The sequence below is a fragment of the Heliangelus exortis genome, chromosome 10 (genome assembly GCF_036169615.1).
Source record: "Heliangelus exortis chromosome 10, bHelExo1.hap1, whole genome shotgun sequence".
Lineage (NCBI taxonomy): Eukaryota > Metazoa > Chordata > Aves > Apodiformes > Trochilidae > Heliangelus > Heliangelus exortis.
This window is the reverse complement of record NC_092431.1, coordinates 21,326,920-21,345,621: the sequence shown is the minus strand read 5'-3', so window position 1 is coordinate 21,345,621 and position 18,702 is coordinate 21,326,920. Positions and strand designations below refer to the sequence as shown.

General features: G+C 42.3%; 1 long non-coding RNA gene across 6 annotated transcripts in view; it reads left to right on the top strand.

The window, feature by feature from the left end:
* Positions 1 to 17,225: 17,225 nt before the first annotated feature.
* LOC139800593 (uncharacterized) overlaps positions 17,226 to 18,702 on the top strand; it is a 53,864-nt gene continuing 52,387 nt past the window's right edge. For all 6 annotated transcript variants that reach the window (XR_011727819.1, XR_011727820.1, XR_011727821.1 and 3 more), the window contains exon 1: positions 17,226 to 17,290. This is a non-coding gene — a long non-coding RNA (uncharacterized lncRNA). The remainder of the gene's footprint in view (positions 17,291 to 18,702) is intronic.

Below are 18,702 nucleotides of genomic sequence, written 5' to 3'. Positions count from 1 at the left end.
CATCAAGTGCAAATAAAGTTTAAGAGATCCTAAAATGAAAACTGCCGTCTAAAAAGTATGGAATAGAGTATTTCTTCAGCATTCCTAGTAAGTCTGAGGGGATCTAGGAAAGGTCTAAAGGCCATGATGATAACCACCAAAGGCCTCATTATGGTCATTACTGCAAAACTGAATAATTTTGGCTGAGAAAGTCACGAGTGTGAAGGCTTGTTCAGCTGATCCAGGTGTGCATCAGGGATGAAAGGGTTGTTATGCAAAGCGAGGCAATGTATTTCATAGGTTGGACTAAATTTGTTCACAGAAAATTACTTCTTTAAATCAGCTCTTTACACAGGAAGTATTCTAGAGGATATAGGTGTTGGAAGAACTATTTTGGATTAGGAAGCCTGATTTGGTATGACAGAGCTTGCTGAGGATCAGAGAATTGTTCCTAGTAATGACAAGTGGCTCGGGGGCTGGAGAAGGAATACAGATGTATTGAAAGGGGGAATTAAAAAAAAAAAAAAAAAAAAAAAAAAAAGAGAGAAGGATTAGACCTGCACAATGGAAAGAGTTTGTTCTGTGGAGCTGTTTTGAAGAGGCTGTAAGGTTACTGTCAGTGTCTGTGTGAGCATCCACAGCACTTCCAGTGATACAGACTCCAGCAGGCAGCTGCAGAGCAGTTTGCTGAGAGCCTGCAGCTCAGGAGGGTTTGGGCTTCCCATGCTTGAAACTGAAAGTCAGGCTGGAAGAGGCAATTCACCAAGAACAAGAAAGAAAGGTTTTCTTGCCTTCCACTGAGTGGAAGTTGCAGTTCATCCTTTGGACCTCCCTGCAACAGGGTTTGCTCTGTCTGTCTCTAAAACACTTCTTCTGGAATGCGGATTTTATCCCATCAAAAAACCTAAACAAAACAACCTACAGCTTCTCCCAGTCGCCTGTGGTATAGGAACATGTGGGAGCCAGATCTTCCCCTGAGCAGAAGGCAGAAAGCAGGAAGGGTTATTTGTTGGGCTGTGTTTGGGGTTAGTGAATAAATGGAGATGCAGAGCACAACACTGCGTGTGCCTTTTCCTCAACCTGAGTTTGTTTCAGTCTTCTGAACTGACATCTCTGTCCTGAGGGCTGAAACTGCACAGGATGGAACTCACCTGCATCAGTGGGATGTGAGAAAGGGCTCATGGTTCAGCTGGGGGTTGGCAATCCTCAGTTTACTGCCCTCTTTCAAGGCATGTTAGCTTTAGGAGAGCTGCTTACTCCGTGTTTATGTATTGCCCTGCTGCTTACTCCGTGTTTATGTATTGCCCTGCTGCTTACTCCATGTTTATGTATTGCCCTGCTACGCCACGCTGCCTCAACACATCAAACCAGTTGAGTGTTCTGTGGGGAGGCTGAGGATGACAGGTTCCACAAAAGAATATCTAAGTAATTAGCACATCCAGGCACAGAGAATGGCAGTGCTGGTTCTCTTGCCTTGCTCTTTTATGTGAGCTCAGTGTTGGACAAGTGGATCATTTGCTTTTAATGCAATGTTGTGCTGCCTCACCCAGGGCTGTGCCAAGGGACTGCAAAAACCCCTGTGCTTTGTCAGCTGCAACTCTCTCTTCTAAAATAATGCCACATCTTTAATTTATTACCACTCTTCTGCACTCCTGGAAAGCCCTGTGAATAGGGGTGTCCATTTCCAGGCTGGGTTCCTGCCTCCCCTGGATGCTGCAAAGGGGTTTGCTGTATAAGGTGAGCTCAGGCACAGCTGTGAAAGTCTCAGGGTCTTTCTCCACCTCCTTAGGGGTCAAGAAGGTGTTCAGACAAGCTTCCCTCTGCTATTTGTGTCTCAGATGCCCTCCTGCTGCAGGACATACCACATCCCTGGCAGATCCCCTCCTGAGAGGGTTACAGCATCACTGCTCTCTGCAATCTGCAGAGGTTTTGGGCTTGATCTGTCAGTTCTTCAACTGGAGTGAATGCCAGGGTGGCCATGAGGCTTTGCCCCAACATCTGCTGATAATGGCATCACGTCTGAAACAAGAATGGCAAGGTTGTGTTCAAAGACTATAGCAGAGACTGCCTAAAAATTAAGCTTCTGAAACCCATTACAAATGTTTGTGGTTAGCAAAGTAGCAAGAAAAAGGCAGAACTGCCATTTAAGAAAACATTTATAATGGGACTGGATGACTCTGTGACAGATTAGGCATTTTCATTCTGGAAGAAAATATCACTAGCTGGCCAGAATTAAGTAAAGATGAGGAAATCTTTTCCATATACTCAAGTGTTATGATTTGTGTGAAGTTCTAGTGTTAACTCAGATTTAAGGTAGCTCTGATTTCATGTAAATATCATGTCACAAGTGACAAGAAAAAATTGTGATGTTAAAATTATATGAATCTTTGAAAAATGACACACTAGCTTTATTTCTTGTCTTCTTTTTTTTTTTTTTTTTTCTTTTTTTCTCCATTACCTACAACTGCACTAAAAAGTCCTGTTTGTTTTGAAGAAAAAAAGCAGGTTTTCTTAGTGCAAAGTTTTAATATTTGGATTGCTTGGCTCAAGAGCTGAAGCTCACTTGACTTCACAAATTTCTTTCTGATGTACTTAGTGGTCATGAGCTTTTCACAGCTCGGAGCAGTACATCAAAATAATGAATGCAGCTAAATTGCCTTAGAGCATTAACCAGCTAAGTCTGCCTCTTGCTGTTAAGATCAGAGGGGCAGCAGTGCCTGTGTGTGCAAACCCCAGGGATGTCAGGGGGGTGACCCAGGGCAGCTGTGATAAGCTGTCCCTGAAGAAGGCAAAGGCAGAAATGTCATTCTGGAATACTGGAATATGATCCTTCTGCTTGCTGTTCTGGCTTGTGATCCAAAAGGAAAATCACAAATAAATGTGGGTTCTTTTTACGTGGTTCATTTTCATGTTAAACATCACACAATGTAGATCAGTTATTGCTTGCAGTCCTAAGTATAACCAAGTATTTAAACACGAAGTTGGGAGACCTTTGCTGTGAATGTCCTCCCCACACAACCTCCTTTTCCCTCTATGCAAAAGAAGTGCCCTTTATGCTCTGTCCTTCTTTGTATGTTCATCTTTCACCAAAAGTCAGATAGTTTCAGTTTTGAGTGCAATCCTCAAACCAAAGGGATATTTGGTGTCTGGAAGGCAGAGATATTCCTGCAGTTTCACATCCATGCCAGGGAATCCATAGACAGGGGGACTTTCCCACTGCTGGAAAAGTGGAGATACTCCATACTTTTTCAATAGAGTCACCAATAAAAGGTCAGGAGAAGTCTTTCTGAGGCATGGTGTTGATAGAAAAATTTCTGTTTGGCTCACTGGAGATGAAAGGTATCTGAGAGGATGCACTGTATGCCTCCCCTTTATCAGACTGGGAAGAATAATTAAAGAAACACCTTGACTGCTGTATTTCATGTTCATTCCACAGCAAAATCTCAGATATTTTCTGGTGGAGCCTAGGAATCTGTGTAGGCTTTCTCCCAAAATGAAAATAAGAGATAGGAAGATTACACAAGCACATACACACCCTGGTAAGCACTTGGCAAGTCTGAAATGGGCATGCAAAATAACTTTTTCCTCACATGCAGCACATTCCTGAACATCTTCAGGGATATTAAGGACTGGCTATCGAGGAGGCAGCAACAGCAGCTGACTTCATGGGAACAGAACTGCCCCATACCTGACACACTGCTAGGAAAAAATGTGTCAGTTCCTAAGAAAGTGCCTTAGGATTCCTAAGATCACTTAATAGAAGTCCTCCCATAATTCAAATAGCATATACTAGGCAAGTATTAGGACTAAATAAATGTAATAAAACATTCAATACAGCCCTCAGGACTGGCACCCAGAACAAAAAACTCTGGTGTCAGAGTGTGGCAAAAACCCAACACACACATTATGTAAAGAACCTCTTCCCAGCTTCCTCACTGTACTTTCACTCTCTGTTCATTACTAGCAAGAACCTTAATAATTTTAGGAAGAAAGAGCTTCAGATATTTTAAGACTACAGAGGCTGAAATTTGGGGTTTGGTTATTGAACAAATAGATTAGTCAAGAGATCTGAAAGAGAAGATGTAAACAGTTCACGTTCTTAGTGAAACTGGAAGCCTTTCCATAATGTTTGGTTTTTTCATGGTTCATTTGAACTCACTGGAATCCCACCCAGGGGGAAAAAAAAAAAAAAAAAAAAAAAAAAAAAAAAAAAAAAAAGTTGCATTAATGAGTTTGAGATGTGTTAGACATGTAAGAGTTCTGAGTGGTAGGAGCCTCAGGTCTGAGTGTGAATATCTCTGTGTTCCATCTCCTCTGTCTAAACAGGAATGTTTCTTTTCAACATGGCTTATAAAGATTTGCAACTACAACAAATAGGTGATTTCATAACAAATATTTCAGCTTGTACTCTGCCTGATCTGTGCAACACCAGAGCAGTGATTTCCCTCAAGTCCACATAGCAGAAAATAAATCAGGTAAAATCTAATACTCTGTATGCAAAGACTTCATGTGCCATATTTTTTTTCTCAGACATACTTGTTAGTCTTACACTGAATACAAAGTAAAACTTTAAAAACCCAGTGGATATATTGAGCTCTATTTCTGTTGATTTCACTGGGGTTTTTTTTTTTCCAGTCTTTGGTAGCTCTAAACCCATAGCAATAATATTGGAGAGACTGATATTGCTGCTTCAAACTGTGTTTGAAGTTCTTGTAAAAACTGTGTTCTTTTATTTAAACCTGTTCTTTTGTTTTTCCTTTGCAAAGCCTGGGAAGACTTAATGGTTTTTCTGTAGCAGTATGCATAGGATTCTTCAGTTAGACACTATTATTGCAGCAATTTTTCCTACTTAGCAGAGAAGACAGAGAGGCAAAGATCTTTGCTTTGCCTCACTGACTGACTTGAACTTGTGAAGTTCTGACCTCTCTCTGATCCCCCAAGTGCTGCAGTTTCCAGTCTCTCTTCTCCAGAACCATTTAAAGCCAATTTACTACTGTATTTGAACAGCCCTATGGAAGTGCCAACTCAGACTTAGTTATGACTTTGCTAAGGAATACTGGCTAATCCCATTTACTTCAGCAAGACTTTCTCTCCCACACACTAAATCTTACTCTCAGTATCCCCAGGCAGGAGCAGGATAAATGTGTTCCAAGTGTTTGGGAAAATCCCCTTAGCCCTAGAACAGACCCACTGCCTGCTGCAGATCCCACATTTTCCTAGACTGCTCTCCCTATATTCCCCAACATATTGAAACCCTTCCTCTCCATGGGGGGCTGTATATTTTTCAAGGTTATCATCTTCTTTAAAAGGAAATGACCCCCTGCAACCACGTGGGCTTGCTCTTCAGATGCCTAATTGGAAGTGATGTGGCCCTGCTAATTACTTGCTTGGGTCTTTGGTTTTCAGCTGTCTGACCACAGTGCTCAGAGGTGTCCGAGGAGCATTGTTTCTGCAGCTCCCTCCAATTCCCTTTTAACTGAGGCCCAAACTCCAAACTGGTTTCCTTTTAGGCAAAAAGAGACGGACTGGAGTCATGGGAACCCCAACTGGTCAGCAGGAGAGAGGAAAAGGCCCCTCTCTTGGCAGGAAAACTGCTCATAATTAAACTCTGCTTCAGGTTTATGGGTCCAGTGCAGTGGGCTTGACTGACCTGCTTATCAGTTTAGGGGAACCTCATTACTTCAATTTTCAAGTAAAATCTCTTTCAGAACAGAGACAACCCAGCAGGATCCTTTATTTGGGCTGCTTAGTAACGGGTGGCTACTTGTTAATTATCAAGGTAGGGAAGCAGGGCTCATTATCAGGATGAGTAGTCATGTCAGCCTGATATTTTTTCACATCAGCTCTTTTTAAAAGTCAAATAAGACATGAGTAACAATAGAAAACTTCGTGCGAGCTCTGAACTTCCAAGTGAAATGTATTTTTTCCACTTCAGGTTTTAAAGCAAAAAAAAATAAAGTGTTCTGTTCCCTTTTAATCCATATAAGGACAGGAACACTCCCACCAGCCACACAAACAATAAAAATAAAGTAGCAATTGTTTTACATTTGGAATCAATCTATAAGACCTTAAAAACATATCACTGGTTACTTGTTAAGGCATGTGCAAGTAAAAGATTAGCCAATTTGAAAACACAGATTTGGATGAAAAAAAGGAAAAAGTGAACAGAACTGGAGCAAATCCCTGGTGTTTCTGGAGTCTTGTTAAGGTTTTGCAGTGAAACTGAAAGGCAGGAATTTTGGGATCATTTCTACCCCTGGTGGAACTGTGGCACCCCTTGGGTACTTGTTAAATCTGGTTATTTCTTTTAATTTTCTTAAAAATAGATTATCTAGCGACCAGTCCTGGTACAAACTCAAAAGCAGACTTATTGCTGCCTGAAAATACAGACTGCTCTTGTGGCTTTTATTTTTTCTTTGTGGTTTGTGCCTCCATTGCACTGGGATGGACAGAACTGCAGAATGAAGTAAGGTGGTGATGACTTCATGAAGAATCTTCTCCTCAGCTTTCCCTTTTCCTCAGCTAATAGTTCTTGTTACATCTGAGAACACTGGTTTTATCCCTTCATACACTTTTTAAAAGGACACATTTCCTGAGTTTGCCCATTTTTCAGTCAGGTAACTCCCCATCTTTGCTGCTACTGAGTCAAACACCACTTTAAAAAGTGCCCCAGGGTTTTTTTGGGGGGGGGTTGTTGTGTTTTTTTTTACAGGAATGAAGTATAAACATTTCTTGCAAAAGTACATATAATGGAGGTTTGTTTGCCAAGTGGTTTTATTTTTCTCTTTGGCTGTGATTCTCAGAAAATGTTTAAACAGTAATGTAAAAATAAATGAACAGTTTTCCTTCGTTACTATTTTCTTTCCCTGCAAGAATATGTGCCTGAGGGACACAAGGGTATAGAGCAGATTCATGGGGAACCTTTGGTGAGAGCCCCTTGTTAAATATTGGCAGTACACCATGGTACTGGGGCAAACCGGTGCCCGTGGAGTTATTGCTGATAACTGATTGCAAGACGCCTTCAAGGCTGCCATTTATCTTCAAGAAATGCAACTCTTAGAGCTGGGTAAGCTTGGGCTGTCTCTCTGCAGTGAGGAGGCAGATAGGATTTTGTTATTCAGTTCCTGTGAGGTCATTAGTAAGGCTGGAAATCTGCTCAGGCTGGCTGGGTTCACTTGGCCTCTGAGAACGAGGAGGGAAAATAAGTCTATTTCTTGCAGTGTCAGAGGAGCACTGAAGCCCTACTGTATATTGGAGCACAAGGAAAAAAATAAAAAAGGAAAAAAAAAGGAAACTTCCCTGTGGCACTGCAGATGTCAGAAAAGGGCCTGCCAGGCACCATGCTGCCCACACTATTGCACCTCTCAGCCTTCCTCAGCCTGAACTCCTCTCCCATTGCAGAAATAACCTGAAGAACCTTGCAGGTTCAATGATATTAACACATACCTCTTAACTCTTGGGCACACCAACACCTACACTGGCTGGGTATTCCTGAATGAGTAGTTACCCAACTTTTTCCAAATTTCCTTTGTTTTCCAATGAGAAAACCAAACTTTTACTGAGAATAAACTCATGGGGGCAGTGGGATAAAAACACATCAATTTGGGAGGATTTTAAGTATACATTTACATGTAAAATGTTATAATCTATCAGCATCTTGAGGTGTTAGCTCCTGTTTCATTGAAAGGAGGTGTTACACGGGGTTTAAATAATTTCCCTGGCCAGCCAAGAGGAAAACCAATAGGTGTGTATGGGATCTATCCCAGCCTCTCATTGGAGTGGGATTATCCATGGGAAGAACCTTTGCCCAGCCACAGGGCAGACAAGGAACACTACATATAGCACCCAACAGGCCATCTCTCAGTATTTTGCAGTTCTCAGGGGGTTGGGGAGTCTCTCTGCACAGAACACAGGGAAAAATGGCATCAGATAACCAAGTGAAAGTGCCAGTAGGTGAAGACTGGTAGGATGGGATCCTTACACCAAGCACAAGCATATCAGAATAATGATAATTTAAAAAGTAGTTAAAAAGAGATGAAAAAACAGAAAAGGAAAAGCAGCAGCAAAGCACAAGAATCTTGTTGGGGTTATCATAGCAGAATCTAAAGTTCTGTCCTCTGTTTTTCCTGGCAGCTGTGCAGGCAGTGAATAGGTAAGCAGACTGTTAATCCCATCTAAAAAACTCCATTTGTCAACTGTGAGCAGTTGGAATCCTTTCTATTGTTTTTTCAGCTTCAATTTTCGGAAACATTAAAATGTACTTTTTGGTACACCTCAGCTATCTCCTTTCCCCCCTCTCCTCTACCTCAAGTCTTTAATGTCTATATTTGCACATATACAAATGCAGTTGATAATTCTGAGTATGATTACAGATTAACTACATTGCTAGGGGGAAATATTTCCTTTTACCTTCCTCTTCATCGTGTCAGTGCTGTTCAGGCTTTTCTTGCCAGCTGCTTCACAAGTGGAAAGAGCCAGAGGAGCCATTTGTATGATACTATTAGGTTGTCAAACAAGTCTGCCAGCTGCCTTTATTTTGACAAATATTCTGATGGCACTGCTTAGAGCAGTGTTAATGGACAAGTGGCCTTGGGTGTGCCACACAATGTGAGGAACAGGTTTGCAGTGCTACAGGATCAAGCTCAGTGACTGGGGCTTTCTTTTGCCTAGGAGTTTGCTCTTGCAAGCCTGAGCATGCCAACTTTCCAGCCCCCTTTCTGGATGCTCATTTAAATGAGATGTCTGGACAGCAGGTGATGTGCTTCGCTCCCACAGGGGGTGGGATTTTCCTGGATGCAGCTTAGGACTGAAAGTCTGCAAATGGTTTCTCCTAGTACCCTTAAAACCAGCCATCCAGCTTTGTTCTGCTGTCTGCACAGGGAGCAGAGCTGCCAGGACAGAGCTCCCTGGGGACCAACTGGAGTTGCTTGGTTGAACCTTTTTGACAAACTCCTGCATTTCCCTCCAGCACATGAACTCTCTGCAGAGACATGCAGCATGCTGGGGTGTTGGCAGCAGGGTTGAGGAGGGAGTGAAGGCACCAAACAGACCCTCAGTCTGGGTCAGGATGCTCCCTGCAGCAGGACAGATGCTGGAGCAGGCTGAAGTGCTGCCTTTCTGCACTACCCAGCAGATCTGATGTTATGTCTGGCCATCAAACAACAAGTGAGCCAACCCTACATTTCTCTGAATCATCACAAGTGCTTACTTTGTATTAAAATGAATTTCCTTCAGGGCTGGATCACAACAGAGAAATGATAAATCTTGTCAGAAGCCCTGCTTGCCCTGGCAGCATGCAGCCCCTGTGGTTTTGGCTCTGGCACATCTGCCCTCTGCTTCTCTGAGGGCATCCATCCCACCTGCCCAGTTAGGGTTCAGGTTTGGCTCTGTCCCAGCTGCTTGGGAACTTGTTTAACTTTCTCGTAAAGTGTGCCCTGCTTCATCTAAAGCTCATTTTCTAGGGCAAACTGGAATCCAACAGAGCTGCTCTAGCGACACAGAATCCCAGAATGGTTTGGGTTGGAAGGGACCTCAAAGCTCCTCCAGTTCCAACCCCCTGTGTGGGCAGGGACACCTCCCACAGCCCAGGTTTCTCCAAGCCCCATCCAACCTGGCCTTGAACTTCCAGGGATGGGGCAGCCACATCTTCCTTGGGCAACCTGTGCCAGTGTCTTGCCACCCTTACTCTTCTTCTTCCTAAGAACCAATCTAAATCTACCTTCTTTTAGTTTAAAACCCTTCTCTCTTCTCCTGTCACTACACGCCCTGTAGAAACCCCCTCCCCAGCTTCCTCCTAGCCCCTTCAGAAACAGAAGGATGCTCTAAGGGCTGCCTGGAGCCTTCTCTTCTCCAGGCTGAACACCTCCAACTCTCTAAGCATCTCCTGTTGTCAGCTGTGGATGTCTCTGGGAGGCTGATGCCTGTCTCAGAGCATGCAGTGGGGATGTGAGCTGTAGGGTCCTGCAGCTCCCTTCCATGTCCCTAGGTTTTCTTCCTAGGGAAAGCAAGGCATGGGCAAAGAAGAAATATTTGTGCACAAATCTCATCCTGATTTAGGTCTGGAGCCTGGCTGGACTGAGCAGAACTGCTCCCAGGCTGTGTGAGGAACTCAGCACCAAAGAAAATCTCTGAAGTGCCAAGAATATTCCTGAAAAAATAAACTGTGTGGTAGTCTTGAGGTCTTACAGTTTTTAGCAAAAAGGGTTTTGGAGGCTTATGTCTCCTTGATATTTTATCAGGGGATTTCATAGTGTCCTTCAAGCTATTTTGGTTTACAGGGTAAAGAACAATGGGGGAATGATAATATCAATTGCTTCCTCATATTGTCTTTGTTTATTTTTTTCCTCTTCTGTTTTGGGAAATAGTTGAATTTTCATGATGCAGCAGACTGAACACTCATTTGTTGTACTGGGTCAGGTCACGTCAGACAAATTACTCTGGGATATACTTCTGACCTTCATTTTTTTCCATAGCTGTATTAGTCACTACTGTGGATAATGTGGAGTAGTTTCATGAGCATATTTCTTTCCTGTGCTTTCCATCACATTCTTTGTGAAGTGCAGTAAAAGGGCAGTGTATCTTCATATGATTTTCTGTTTGTCTGTTTGCCTGATGAACTGGTAATGAATCTAAAACCTGGACTAATACTTGATGTGACTTTACCCCAGGTTGCAATAGGGGTTCTATTCAAATGATATAGATTTTTTCCCAGATTTTCTTTTATTACTCAGGGTACTTAACTGCAACTTTTCAGTACATAGGAATTATAATTCTGCAGTATTTCATATAATTAGTTGTACTTCATTCATTGGTAAGAAATGCTGCCCAGACTGGCTGGAGAATTTCTGCTCCTCAGTCCTCCTGGTTGCTGCAGTGGGAATATATGGAGTGTTCCCTGACAGTACAGGAAGGATTACATGGCTGGCATAAGAACTACAGAGGAATTTAATTGCCTTATCCTAATTTTGCACCTCCTCTTTTGCCCTGCTCTGTGAGCACAAGGACCAGAACAATCTGGGCCGTTGTGTTAGGAAAGTAAATGTCTTACAGGGATGTCCCTCGTTAGTCATTCTGTGGTTTGATAACTCTTTTCTCCACCAATCCATCTTCCCTAAATAAACTGAGCTGCTTTGTTGTTTGGGTTGAGATAGCCCAGACTCGCTCTGAGTAATTTATGTTTTCAATTAAGATATCTTTATGATTTTATACATTTGTTGACTGGGGTAGGAAGGCAACTTCCTAGAGGGCCATTCGGTTCATGTGGGAGAGACAGAGTGAGAGCATTTTTCTTCCAGCAGGCTGGTTGTGTTGTGATGGGGTTTTTTGGTTGTGTTGTGATGGGGTTTTTGGTTGTGTTGTGATGGGGGTTTTGGTTGTGTTGTGATGGGGTTTTTTTGTTTTGTTGTGATGGGGTTTTTTGGTTTTGTTGTGATGGGGTTTTTGGTTGTGTTGTGATGGAGTTTTTTGTTGTGTTGTGATGGGGGTTTTGGTTGTGTTGTGATGGGGTTTTTTGTTGTGTTGTGATGGGGGTTTTGGTTGTGTTGTGATGGGGTTTTTTGTTGTGTTGTGATGGGGTTTTTTGGTTGTGTTGTGATGGGGTTGTTTTGGTTGTGTTGTGATGGGGTTTTCTGGTTTTGTTGTGATGGGGTTGTTTTGGTTTTGTTGTGATGTTTTTTTTTTGTTTTGTTTTGTTGTAATGGGGTTTTCTGGTTTTGTTGTGATGGGGTTGTTTTGGTTTTGGTCGGAGGGTTTTGAATGTTTTTTTCAGTAGGATGCTGTTCACAATACATGTATCAGAGATTCTCTTTAGCACTAAATATCCTTTCCACATTCTGAGCAGCAATCAGGTGTGTCTGATGAGAGAACCAATCTGCAGTGCCTCTGGTTTGTAGCTCTGATGCTCTGTGCATTAGGTGAGAAGCCTCATGGTGGGACAAACCTCCAAAAAAGCTGCTGAAATTTTGCTTCTGTGGTGCCCATCTGTGCCATGGGCTGTCACAGCCTTTGCTGCTGCTCTCTCACCACCCCCAGTGCTCATTACCTCAAAAAAAAAAAAAAAAAAAAAATGCAAAGAGCAGACAGACAATGTTCTGGATGTCAGTATTTTAAAGTCAAGTCAGGTAAAACTGGTTTAAGACAAAAGGAGAGGAACCAGGATGGGCATGTGTTAAAGGTATCAGACTGAGGCTCAGAAGATCTGGTTACAGTTTCCAGACCTGTCAAAAACTTTTTGTACAACCTCCAGCAGGTTGCTAAATCTTTTGGGCATCAGTTCTCCAGCTATAAAGTGAGGGATAACATTGCCTGGCCTTAAAAAATAATTGTGGGGGAAAAGTCAATGGGTAGGGCTCTGAGGGAAGATGGCAGGGGCTGTTGCTTGCAGTCTGATCTCACAGAAATGAGCTCATTTCTTACTGGGTTAGCTTCCAAATCTGTCGAGTGGGAACAATAACTTTGCTACCTCTTCAGGTCTGGTATGAAACTTACTTCAGTAATGTTTGAGAAAAAACCACTTGCCTTTAAATTTTCTCTTCTCCCAAGGGACTCCTCAGTAAAGTGGCAGCTTCCTTGTGCTCACCAGAGTTCCATGCTGAAGGGGCTTGGCTCAAATATCTAAGCCAGCTGAGGCTTTCCAGGGTAAATCCTCAAAGAAGGGATCATTTAATCATTCTCATCTTCATTTAGATTCCTCTTAGTCTTCTGCCTTGCAACTCTGGCTTCTCATTTCTCTGAGCAATTTTCTCATGTGGGATTTGTTACCCTCAGGGCAGGAGAACTGTACTCAGTAGTTAAACTCCTGTGCAGCAGGAATAATGAAGCCAACACCACCTGATGGGTAGTGCTTTTCTCTTCAAGACTCTACTTTAGATCTTTGCTCTTGTTTGAGCACTAAATCATTTGAAAAGAAACAGAGAAATCTCCAATTTTAAAAACTATAAATAAAAAAGATGATGAGACCTTGCCCATTTTCTTCGAGCTAGAAGCTTGAAATAGGGTTCAATAGGTTTGAAAGGTGAAAAATCTGGCTTTGATGTGCACTTGGAGAATATTTGCCCTCCCAGTGTAAATTACACATACATGTATATGTAAACCCTTCCTTTTTCCTCTCAAGTCACTTTTTTTTTTTTTTTTTTTTTCCATCTTTTGGATGTCCAACAGTTCTCCCCAAACCTTCAACTAAAACATAGTGATCTATGTAAGTAACCTAAGTAAGGCAGTGCCTGGCTGTGCTCTATGGACTTCTTTCTCAGCAGAACTCCTGCAGAGGGAATTCCTATTATTCTACAACAGAGGAGAATGCTGAGTCAGTCCATTTCTATTTTCAACAGTGTCAACAGACCATACATGTATTTTTCTTTATTTGTTTGTTTGTTTCTTTTCTTCATATTTTCTAAGCTTGCTTTCATACTGGCACTTCTTTTGCTGTGCTTTTCAGATTCTCCAATAATAAATTCCTACCCATTGCTTCTTTTAATCTGGTTCTCGTGAGGGGATTCCTAAACATGTGATTCTCTGCAGGGGAAGAGGTAGCAAATTCCTTCAAGATTTTTGGAATGTAAGGATGTCAGCCAAGTCTCAGGGAACGTGCTGGGAGTTAACAACAGCCCTGCTTGTGTTTTCTGATAAGATCTGGTTTAGAAGGATTTCCCTTCTAGTGACCTAAACAGTTGCTCATTAATCAGACTCATCAGGAAAGCAGAAGAAATTAGCACTCTGTAGCCTCATCTCAAGACTAAACAAACTTACAGGAAGATGCCAGTGTTACAAACAGAGGCAAAACTAATGCTAAAGAAATACCAGTCACCAAATAAGTTGTCAGAATCTTTCACACCTCAGTGGTTAGCTGCCAGCTTCCTTGAGGTGGAGAGTTTATACTTTGGTCTTTAGAACACCACAGTTACCTACAGCATAATACTGATATAAAAGGCAAAACAACAGAACTCCCAAAGTCCTCTCTCTGCACTCTTTGGGGACAGTATACAAATAAGTATATTATACACAAATAAGGGTTTTGTGACTTAGGCTGGATTTAGAAAATACATACTAGTAAACAGATCAAATCCCCTGAGAAATAATCTCCACATTCCAGTGAAGTTAACCAGGAAAAAAAAAAAAAAAAAAGACCCCATTTCTCCTGAGGACAGCAGCCAGTAGCACTGACACGACATACTAGCTAGATATTAGGTTTAATGTCATGCCTGCTGGCTTTTAACCATCACTAACAATCCCCTGTGAAAACCTTGGTGGTTTTTCTTACAAACCCTCCTGCCCTCTGCCATCCCCTCTGAATCCCAATCCTGCATTGCCACAGATGTCAGGGCAAAATCCTTTCCCCTTCTCATTGCTGTGATTACAGGAGCTCTTATCTCTTCATTTATCTCCACAGATTATCTTTACACAAGTAAAACTGCCTAATGGTCACCTGATTGGTGTCTGCAGTCAGATTGATTTTTAGAAAAGAAGATGCAGTGGTTATGGGGTGAGAGGGGCACATTCAGCAGCTCTTTCCTGCCCAAGTCACATCCTGAGGGTTTGCTCAGTGCAAACACAAAGCCTGGGGACCTGCAAGAGCCAATGTGCAGATGTGCTCAGCATTTCCTAACATGAGAGGGAGTTTGCACATAAAAAGCTGGAACACATGGTCAGCAGCTGGAATTTATGAGGATCTCTCATAGAACAGTAGTAACCACTTTGTGCTGCTGCTGCATTCCTTGCTTGGTGACAAAGGGGTGGCACCCCAGCAGAACTGTGGCCTTGAGCAGGAAAATGCATTTCCCAGGGGAAAATTCAGGCAGGAGGTTGGAGCAGATCATTCATTAGCTCTGCATTAAGTTTGAAAATTTGTATCAAGCAATAAGCAACTGCTCAATTCTGAAGTTGCAATCAGACCTCCTGCCACAAAACCCAACCAAACAAAAAACCCCAAGTATTCCCCATTTCAAGTCAATAGCTGAGCAGGGTGCATTTCCCCAGATGTTGCTGAGGCTGCCTGCACAATCACTGTCTTTCTCAATTCAGCTTTTTGTGGGAAATAATTTGTTTCAAATTTGACTCCAGCTTGCATCCAGTACCAACCAAAACTACCCATTTGGAGCTGAAGAACCAGACCACTTAAAAATATGAAGTGACTGCTGCCAGCTCTTTTTGATTGCAAGAGGCATTTAGAAGCAGCCTGAAAGACATTTGTCATTCTTTCAGTGTTGGCCTCATAGTAAAGCCCAAGGAACTTTTGAAGTGCTTCAGTCGTGCAGGCTGTTCAGGGAGGCTTTTTCTGATTGTGGCAGCAGAGAAGCAAAGATGTTCTCTTCTCAGGCCTCACACAAGTAGAAATATATGGTTTTGAAATAATGCAGATTTGTATTGGAGCCCAAGAGAGAAGGCAGTACTGAGAAGTCCCTGATTACCTGATCCCAGTATTACTTTCAGCACACCACATTTGCTCTATCTACTCAGTCCTGTGCAACAGAACAAACATTGTGTGAGTTTATACACAGTAAAAGGAATATGTAATTCCAGGCTCTCCAAATATAAACACAAAAAACAATGTAAGGGATCCAGGAAGAACAGTAATAAAAAATACTGGTTAGGGGAGTCATACCAATGGTAGTCAATCTGAGAACACCTTTAGAAATTAAAGAAAATATATTAAGGTCGGCTTTAAAAGGTAGGGGGGAATAAATAAAATCAATTTTGAGGGGGATATTGTGCCCCCTGCAGTTACAAACACAGTGACCTCCCAATGTGGGGAGTGATAGCAGATTCTTGACAGAGCAGGTGTTGTGTTACTGGGTGTCTAAAATTCAGCCTGACCCAACACCTTAAAGGCTTTCCAGACTAATAATCCCAATTCAAAGCCAAGCAGCCACCTTACAGCCAGGGATGGAAAGAACATGAGGGGAGCACAAGGTGATTCCAGCAGCTCAGAGCAGTCCTTGTGCATCCTGAGTGCATTCTGGGCACTGACATAGCCCCAGCAAAGGTTTGAAAAGAGGAAAAAATCCTTCAGCCAGTGAATTCCCAATAAAAAGCTGAGAGGAACAGCAGGGATCAACAGTCTTTAGTACATTTCTTAAAATGTTCTGCTGTGGGAACAGCCTCACTCTGATGCTACTGCTGGTGTATTTTTCATCCCTACTGCACTGAGTTGGAAGTTCTGTTTTGTTATTATTTTTTGTGATTATTCTTTTAGCTAAGTCATGACAAATTTGTCTACTAGTGATACAGACTGTGCCAGCTGCTTTGTTACTGTTTACTGATTACTTTAATTCCATGAAGTGGTGTTTCTGATCTGTGCTAAGCAGGACTTCTGCTAGAGGAACCTCGTCCTGTGAGGCTGACACACTGGGTAATTCACAGTTCAGCTGGTTGACTGGAGCTGTGGACACACTGAAAAAATGGTGCAATATTTAGGCAACATCTTCTTTTGTGCTTGTTCTCCTTTTCATGCCTGTTTTCCATTAATACACTAAAGAAAGAATTTAGAGGCAGAAACGCTCGCAGAAACGGTTTCACCAAATACTGAAGAATTCATCTACGAGGCAATTTCTGCATTTGTGAATCACTATTCACAATTAATCTTTCACCTGCAGAGTATGTCCACACTTTCTGTAACACAGACAGTCAAGAGAGATTCAAACCCTAGTTTTGGAGCCTCCTAATTTAGGATTTTCTTGGCTATCTAGTAGAGATAAACTCCACCAGACTGCACCCAGAGCTGCTCTGTATCCTATGCATATTTCTATAGAAATCCACATGCATATATGCAGGGTGTATGCCCATAAATCAGTGCATACTCTGCAAGCAAATGCAACTGTTTCAGGAGATGAAAGCAAGCAGAAGCAGAGTTTCTGTGCTAGTTATGTTTGCCAGGCCCAGAACTGTTTGACATTTCTCCAGTGACAAATGGTGACCACAGCCACCACACCAAGAGGGCACAGCGTTAAAGGCCACCAACAACTCAGCTGTCCAATAGGCATTGCTTCTTTTCTGTAACATGTCACAGCCTTTGCATTCTGTTTAAGGTTTAACTGGTGAGTTAAATGGAAATGGTATTAATTATATGCTAGAAGGATGTCAACCTTCAGAACAGCTGCAGGCTTTTAGTCCGAGAGCAAAAACCCGTAAAAGCGCTGTAAGCTTTTTTGCAAAGGGATGAGGTTAAGATACAACCACAAGACCCTGAGTTATCTCATGAGAAAATCTCCCAAGGAGTCCATGTTCACCCTTCTTTTCACCTCTTTTCTCACAGGCCTCAGTTTCCCCCTCCAGAAGACAAAACCACACATGCCCAGGAAGAAATAGGAGTGCATGGGTGAGTTCATGTCCAGACTTTTTTACTGCCTGCTCTGGGATTTTTTTTTTTTTAATTTTTCTTTTACCATCCTAAGTCTGATAAAAGCTGCCAAGTTTCTCATGATTTTTTCCTGATTCTGGCTGTGTGCATTCATGAGCTTCACCTGCTGGCACACTTGGCTGAAGCACACGTGTGTGTGTGCCCTGACCAAAGAGGGCTCTGGATGGGCAGTGTTTGGATTCTGTGTTCTCTCTGGGGTTATCCATGTTATATAATGAGGCTCTTGAGGCCAGTGCCTCTGGTAGAACCCTGTTTTTCTAATAATGTTTCAGCTGGGAAGGGAAGTGTTGACAGGCTGGGACACAACCACAAAGGCACATTTGGGGAATGGACAGGGCTTTTTTCTCCCGTTCCTTTTATATTGCTGGTGGGCTATTTTTTTTTTTTTTCCAAGCCAAAGCACATATTTTGGTGATGACTGCATGATAAAGAAAAGCTTGTAACTATTTTACAGGCAACTGCATTGCTTCAGAGCAACACATTTGGGTTCTTGTCTGCTATTTTCTTTTTTGAAGTCAGCAATATTTGGTCAGGCATTCACGTGGCACCCAGAGCTGGGTTCTGTTCTGACACAGTTTTGAAGAGGCTCTCGTTAGCACTTGGCTTTTTATTAAGCTCCCAACCTCTTGTTGCCATTAAATGAAACATGATAAAAAGGGGAGTTTTGCACTCTGTGTGGGAGGTAGGCATCTGGAGGAGCTACCAACCCATTGGAGGTGATAAAGATGAACCCAATGTGATACCTAAGGTATTATTTAATTACTTTTGACGTTTCTGATTGAGAGGCCTCTGAGATAAGAACAGTATAATAATTCCTTACCTATCTCTCCCAGTCACTGCAGGTATTTCTTGTTCTACCCCCATCCTCTACACACCTGAGTAGCTAGGACTGTGCAGCTCTGTGTGTGTGTGTGGCATGGGACACGACACAAAAATGTTTTTGTGAATGTTCCCCCTGCCCAAATCTGCAGTCAGCACCTGCTGTCTATCATATGTGGAAGACTAGAGATGAGTTTTCTGATATATGAATCAATTTTACTTGTTTTACTTTAGGACAGGGATGGGTTGGTTCAGTTAGCTGTGAAGATCCATGCTCTTAAATCTTTCAAAATGCTGGAGTATTTTGGCCTAACTGTTTTATAAAAGTTTGATATATCCCACACATCTTGGCCACATGCTTGTTAACCCTCCTTGTGTGATGTTTCTTCACCACACTATCACTAGGCTTCATGCTGCTGGGAGATTTTATTACTGTCCCAAATTTATCCATTTCACTTTTTATCATTTCGCTAAAAAATACACCACCAAGTTTGCTACATCCATGGTCAAACCTCTCAAGCTTTGCACCAAAAATAATCCAAAGATTACTT